At 34.4% G+C, this 7,564-nt stretch overlaps 1 pseudogene; it reads left to right on the top strand.

Moving 5' to 3' along the window:
- Window positions 1-576: 576 nt before the first annotated feature.
- Window positions 577-1,050, top strand: LOC123778448 (SUMO-conjugating enzyme UBC9 pseudogene; annotated as a pseudogene).
- The last annotated feature ends 6,514 nt before the right edge of the window (window positions 1,051-7,564 follow it).

The following is a 7,564-nucleotide window of genomic DNA, read 5'->3' on the forward strand; positions in this document are numbered from 1 at the left end:
ATTTACTATCATTTTGTTTAATCTTCACATGTTTGTGTTTTTTTCTAGTCTTTTTCTTGTGATTTATCTCCAGTTTCATACTGTTGTGATCAGAAAAGATGCATAGTATGATTTCTATCTTCTGAAATTTATTGAGTCTTCTTTTATGACCTATTATATGATGTATTCTGGAGAATGTTTTATGTGTGCTTGAAAATATGTGTATTTGTGTTTTTGGATGGGATGTTCTATATATATCTGTTATGTTTGTGTGGTCCAATGCATCATTCAAAGACATCATTTCCTTATTGATTTTCTGTCTGTATGATCTATCCATTGATATAAGTGGGGTATTAAGGTCCCCTACTCTTATCAAATTACCATCAATTTCTCTCTTTATGTCCATTAATATCTGTTTTATATATTTAGGCACTCCACTGTCAGGTGTGTAGATATTTACAATTGTTATATCCTCTTGTAAAATTGACCCTTTGGCCACAAAGTAGGCTTGGGAGTGAAGTCTTAAGCCAAAGGGAACACTGCTGCCACCTCATCCATCTTTCTTACCATGTGTTGGCTGCCCAAGGGACTTTGAATATGTTGGAGATCACCTTCAGCAGACTCACCCAGGAGAAGAAAGCCTGGAAGAAGGACCCCTTGTTTGGCTTTGTGGCTGTCCCAACAGAAAATCCCAATGCCATGATAAGCCTCATGAACTAGGAGTGCAGCATTCTAGGAAAGAAAGAGACTCCATGGGAAGGAGGCTTGTTTAAACTATGGATGCTTTTCAAAGATGATTATCCATCTTCACCCCCAAAATACAAATTTGAACCATCACTGTTTCACTGCAATGTGTACCCATCAGACTTAGTGTGCCTGTTCATCTTTGAGGAAAAAGCCTGGAGACCAGCCATCACAATTAAGCAGATCTTGTTAAGAATTTAGAAACATCTAAATGGACCAAATATCCAGGATCCAGCTCAAACAGAGACCTACAGGATTTACTGCCAAAACAGACTGTAGTATGAGAAGAGGGTTTGAGCATAAGCCAAGATGTTCACACCTTCATAAGTGGTGATCTTGTGACAACAAAAGAAGGAAGGGATTGACTTGGCAAGAACTTATTTACAACATTTTTGAAATTTAACATTGCTCTGTACAATTACTAGTCAACTGAGGAGGGTTGAGAAGTGCCATTGTTCATTTCCACCACTGGTACACAGTTCTCAATTCACTGAATTACCTTGTTTTTCATACAGGGTCTCTTCCTTTAGTCTTTTGTATTTTTAATTGTTATGTATAACTTCTTTTTATTTTAATATTAATGTCAGTATTCAACAGCTGTAAAATTTAAAAACTTTTATACATCAATGAGCCCCCAGGAGCTAGTTTCCTTTGTTTGTTTATGCCAGGATGCTTTCCACTATTTAGAGCTACACTTAGGCTCCAGCTGGCCTCCTTCCCTCCTCTTTCTCCACAGAATTTGGGTTATGTTGCTCATGAGCCTCAAATCCAAAGTCAGCCAGCTTCTCTTCATCACTCCATTTCCTTTGTGTTTATATGTCATTTTTCCTGTGTTACCGTTTAGAGTAAATAAACTGTTTATATTTTTAAAAATGATCCATTTATCGTTATATAATGCCCATCTGTCGCTTGTTACAATCTTTGTTTTATTTTTTTCATTTTTTGTTTTAAAGTCTATTTTATCTTATATAAGTGTTGTTACCCCAGCTTTTTTTTCTTTCCTGCTTCCATGTGCATGGTGAACATTTTTCCATCCCTTAATTTTCAGTTTGAATGCATTTTTAGGTCTAAGGTGAGTTTCTTGTAGGCAACATATAGATGGGACTTCTTTATTATCCACTTCACCACCTTATTTCTGTTGATTGGAGCATGTAAGCTATTTACATTTAAAGTAATTATTGATGGTTGTATACTTATTGCTATTTTATTGTGTTTTGATTGTTTTTGTGGTTCTTCTCATTTCATTTCTTTTCCTCTTGCTCTCTTTCTTTGTGATTGATGAGTTTCTACAGAATTATGTTTGACTTTCTTTCTCTTTTTTTGTACATCTATCATAGATTTTGAATTTGTGGTTACCAAGAGGTTCATATATGATATCCAAATGAAATTAGTAATCTATATTAATCTGATTAATATAAAACATTAAAAAAACAGAAAAAGAAGAAAATCTTCTTGGGGCACGTGGGTGGCTCAGTCATTAAGCGTCTGCCTTTGGCTCAGGTCATGATCCCCGGGTCCTGGGATCGAGCCGTGCATCAGGCTCCCTGCCCAGTGGGAAGCCTGCTTCTCGCTCTCCCACACCTGCTGGTGTTCCCTCTCTCGCTGTGTCTCTCTGTCCAATAAATAAATAAAATCTTTTTTTAAAAAAAGAAGAAAATCTTTTTTCCTCTTCCCTCTTGTCTTCCTTTATTACTCCCTTCTTTATGTTTTATGTCTAAGTTATCATATTTTACATTTTTTATTGATAATTTTAAAAATCATACTGGACAATATAGCAAATTCAATTGGAGAAGAGAAGGAAATTAAAGTTATACAGATTTAGAAAGGAGAAATAAAACTGCTTTTGTTTGAAGATGACAACCATGTGGAAAATTAAAAAACAAAACAAAACCTGGAACTAATAAGCAGTTATTTCGAGGTTGCAAGATTCAAGGTTGATATACAAAAGACAATCACTTTTATATGATGACAATGACAAGCAGAATTTCAAAATAAGTATATAATATCCTTTACATTAACGCCCCCAAAATGAATTGTTATGCAAAAATATAAAAAATGTACAAGAGCTATCTAAGGAAAACTACAGTACTTTGATGAATGAAAGAAAAACACTAAATAAATGGAGAACTATTTCATGTTCATGGATAGGGAGACAATGTTGATGTCAGGTATTCCCAACTTAATCTATAGATTCAACAAAATCCCAATCAAAATCCCAACAAGTTATTTCATGGATATTGACAAACTGATTCTAAGATTATTTTGAAGAGGTAAAAGTCTCAGAATATTCAACACAATATTGCAGGAAAAGAACAGAGAGGGAAGACTGACACTACATTGCTTCAAACTTACCATAAACATACAGTGTGACCTTATCTAAATTATCTAAAGACAGTATGGCATTATCTAAAGAAAAGAGAAATACAACTCTAAAACAGAATAGGGAGCCCAGAAATAGACCACATAATTGTTGTGAACTCATTTTAAGGACTTTTTAAAGATTATTTATTAATTTTTAGAGAGAGAGAGTGGGGGGAGGGACAGAAGGAGAGGGAGAATCTCACACAGGCTCCCTGCTAGATGCAGGACTCAATCTCACAATACTGAGATCATGATCTGAGTCCTAATCAAGAGCCAGACACTTAACTGACTGAGCCACCCAGGCACTACTATAGTGAACTCACTTTTGACAAAGGGGCAAAAGATGTACAATGGAGTAGTGATTGTCATTTCAATAAGTGGTGTTAGAACAATTAGAAATCCACATACATAAAAATTGATAAGAATCCAAACACAGACCTTACATCTTCCCCAAAATTAACTAAAGATGGATCATAGGCCTAAATACAAAATGCAAAACTACAAAACTCCTAGAAGATAAAACAGGAGAAAACCCAGATGACTTTGTGTATGGTGGTAACTTTTTAGATAAGCACCAAATGCACAATCCATAAAAGAAATAATTGATAAGCTAGACTTCATTCAATTTAAAAACCTTTGGTTTATGAAAAACAATGAAAAACAAATGAGAAGACAAGCCACAAAATGGGAGAAAACATTTGCAAAAGGCACATCTGACTGTTATCCAAAATATACAAAATATCCTTTAAAAATTCAACAAATAAATGAATAACCAGATTAAAAATGAGCCGAAGACCTTAACAGACACCTAAATAAAGAGAGAGAGAGAGAGAGAGAGAGAGAGAGAGAGAGATGGCAAATAACCATATGAAAAGATGTTCCACATCATATTTGATCAAATAAATACCAATTAAAAGAACAATGGAAACCCACTACTCACCCATTAGAATTGTAAAATCTGGATACTGATGTTTGAAATGCTGGCAAAAATGTGGAGCAACAGGAACTCTTATTCATTGCTGGTGAGAATGCAAAATATTACAGCCACTTTGAAAGAAAGTTTGTTTCTTACAAAACCAAACATTTTCTTACCATATGACCCAGCAGTAGTGCCCCTTGGTATTTACCCAAAGGAGTCAAAAGTTTATGTTGATACAAAATCTGCACATAAACATTGGTAGCAACTTTATTGATAATTACCCAATCTTGGAAGCAACCAAGATGTCCTTCAGTAGATAAATAGATACATAAACTGTGGTATATGTAAAAAATGGAATATTATTTACTGCTAATCGAGCACTACAGCTATCTAGCACTGAAAAGACATGGAGGAATCTTAAATACATATTATTAAGTGAAAGAAGCAAATATGAAATGGCTATGTACTGTATGATTTTAATTGAATTGTATATGACATGTGGTAAAGGTAAAACTATGGAGAAAGGTCAGTGGTTACCATGGATTGAAAGGGACACGGATGAAGAGGTGGAACAAGAGAATTTTCAGGGCAATACAAATTCTTTATGATATTATAATAATGGATTAATTTCATTACATATTTTTTCAAACCCATTAAATGTACAATACCAAAAGTGAACCTTAGTGTAAACTATGGCCTTTGGAAGATTTGATGTGTCAATGTAGCCTCATCAATTATAACAAATATATTACTCTGTCATGGTATCCTGATAATGGAGGAGGCTATACATCTAAGGGCAAAGAGTATATAGAAAATTTCTGTTCCTTCCTCTTAATTTGTTGTAAAACAACTATTCTGTTGTAAAAGAACTGTTCTAAAAATAAGCCTTAAAATATAAGGGAATGAAGAAAAATATGTCATGCTAACAAGAATCAAAAGAAATCTGGAGTATCTTTATTAATTTTGGACAAATCAAACATCAGAAACAATACATTGTCAAGACAAAGAGGGGGATTATATAAAGATAGAGAAGTCCATTCTTCAAGAAGTTACACCAGTCCTTAAAATGAATAAACCTAACAAGATATCAGTAAAAAGCAAGCATATTCACTCTCACTACTCCCACCCAACTGTGTACTGGAGTCCTTAGATTGTGCAGTAGGAGAAAAAAATTTAAAAAAAATTATTCATATTAGAAACGGATAAATAAAATGGTCTTTGTTCATAAGTGATGTAGTTGTCAATGTAAGAAATTGCAAAACGCTGAAAAAAAAAGTCTCCTAGAAGTTCCCAGAGTTTATAGCAATACCACAGTATAAAAAGTTGATGTACAAATTCAATGGATTTCATATAAATTAGCAAGGAACAATTGCAACTTGACTGATAGCATTTAAACACATAGAAAAAATTAATACTAAAGTGTAAATTTACAAAATATGGATAGAATCAATTTGTGAAGAACTGCACACTGAAAAAAAGATAAATGAATAGAGAGCTTTTCCATCTCATGGATTAGGAAGCTCAATATTGTTAAAATATCAATTATTCCCATTTTGATTTATAGATTAAGTGTAATTAACAGTCCAACAAGAAAATGTAGATATCAGCACAACGATTACAAAGATTATGTGGAAGGCAAGAGATATCAAAGAGCACACCTAATACTGAAGAAGTATAATTTCTGTGGACTGACAGTACCTGATTTTAAGAATACTGTAAACCTTCATCAGTAAAGATAGCATGGTATTCACAAAAGAATAGGAACATAGATCAATGGAAACAGACTACAGAGTTGATATCAACTCAAAATAGATTGTTATAAATTTAAGGTAATATATGTAATCCCCATGGCAATCACAAAGAAAATATCTATTAAACATATACAAATGGAAATGAGAAGGGATCAAAACCTGTTGTCATTACGCACTGGAATAAAGTTCTCAGACACCATTCTGAGTGGCAGTGCAGGGCTGCCTCTGCAAGGAAGAACAGCAGCAGCTGAATTCTGCACATAGCTTCTATTTTTTTTTTATCAGAAAAGCAAGGACAGATGCCACAAAATGTGGGAAAGGCGTACAAAGGGATGGCAAATATCTTGAAGCCATAAAGCAGGCCTGCATTCTCCCCTATGCTTATGCACACAGAGAGGCAGTCATAGGATAAGGGAGGAGCGGGATGTTTGGGCTAGCAATCACCAGGTGCATAAAGGGGGGAGAGAGGGTTACATTTTTTCATAGTTCCTAACCTATGCCCTGCCCCCTTGGAATCATGGGATCCTACTCCTACCAGGCCATTGCATTCAACACCCTGAGAACAGGAATGCTGCTGATGTTTTAGCTACTTCCATGATCACCCCTTTTGGCTTACAATATACTTTCTAGGAATAACCCAAAAGATCATGGGATTGTGTTCATACCAGGCCATGGTGCTCAATAGCCTGAGAAGAGGAACACTGCTGATGTTTCAGCTTCTTCCACAATCACCCTGTAAGGTTTACAATACACTTTCTTTTTTTTTTCTAGCCAAGATTAAATTTATTATTGGAATAGGTTTTCTCTTGTTGTTGTTTACTCTAATTCAGTACATCTTTAAGCTCTTTTAAACATTTTTTATTATATTATGTTAGTCACCATACAGTACATCATTAGTTTTTGATGTAGTGTTCCATGATTCATTGTTTGTGTATAACACCCAGTGCTCCATTCAACACATGCCCTTTTTAATACCCATTACCAGCCTAATCCAATCCCCCACCCCCATCCTCCTCTAAAACCCTCAGTTTGTTTCCCAGAGTCCATAGTCTCTCATGGTTCATTCCCCCTTCTGTTTACCCCCCTTCATTCTTCCCTTCCTTCTCCTACTGATCTCCCTGCTATTTATTATGTTCCATAAATGAATGAAACCATATGATACATTTGCAGCAACATGGACAGGACTGGAGGAGATTATACAATACACTTTCTAAGAATAACTCCATACCTGTCACTAAAAGGACTCAACTAAACACAAAAGTAGTAAAGAAGGGAATGAGGGACAAATATTATAGCATACAGAAAATAATAACAAGTGGAAGAAGTCCTTCATTGTCATGAATTATATTACATGTAAATAATTTAAACTCTAATATCAAAAGGTATCGACTTGTACAATGGATAAAAACAAATGCTCCACCTATACTCTGTGTACAAGAGACTCGCATTGGATCTAATGAAATAAATAGGTTGAAAGCAAAAAAAATATGGACAAATATATTCTATGTAAATAATAATGAAAAGGACTTGGAGTGCTTATACTAATATCAGAGAAATAGACTTTAAATCAAAAACTTACAAGACACAAAGAGCATATATATTGAAAAAAGGGTCAATTCATTAAGAAGATACAACAATTATAAACATACATGCACCAAACATCACAACCCCAAAGTACATAAAACAGAGGACAATATAATTGAAAGTACGAACAGACTGGTTCAATACAAACAGACTGCTTCAGTAATAGATGGGAATTTTATTGCATCACTTTTAGTAATGGATAGAATAACTAGACAAAAGATCAATA

Source organism: Ursus americanus, chromosome X (assembly GCF_024610735.1).
Source record: "Ursus americanus isolate L20-20 chromosome X, mUrsAme1.1.p, whole genome shotgun sequence".
Classification (NCBI taxonomy): domain Eukaryota; kingdom Metazoa; phylum Chordata; class Mammalia; order Carnivora; family Ursidae; genus Ursus; species Ursus americanus.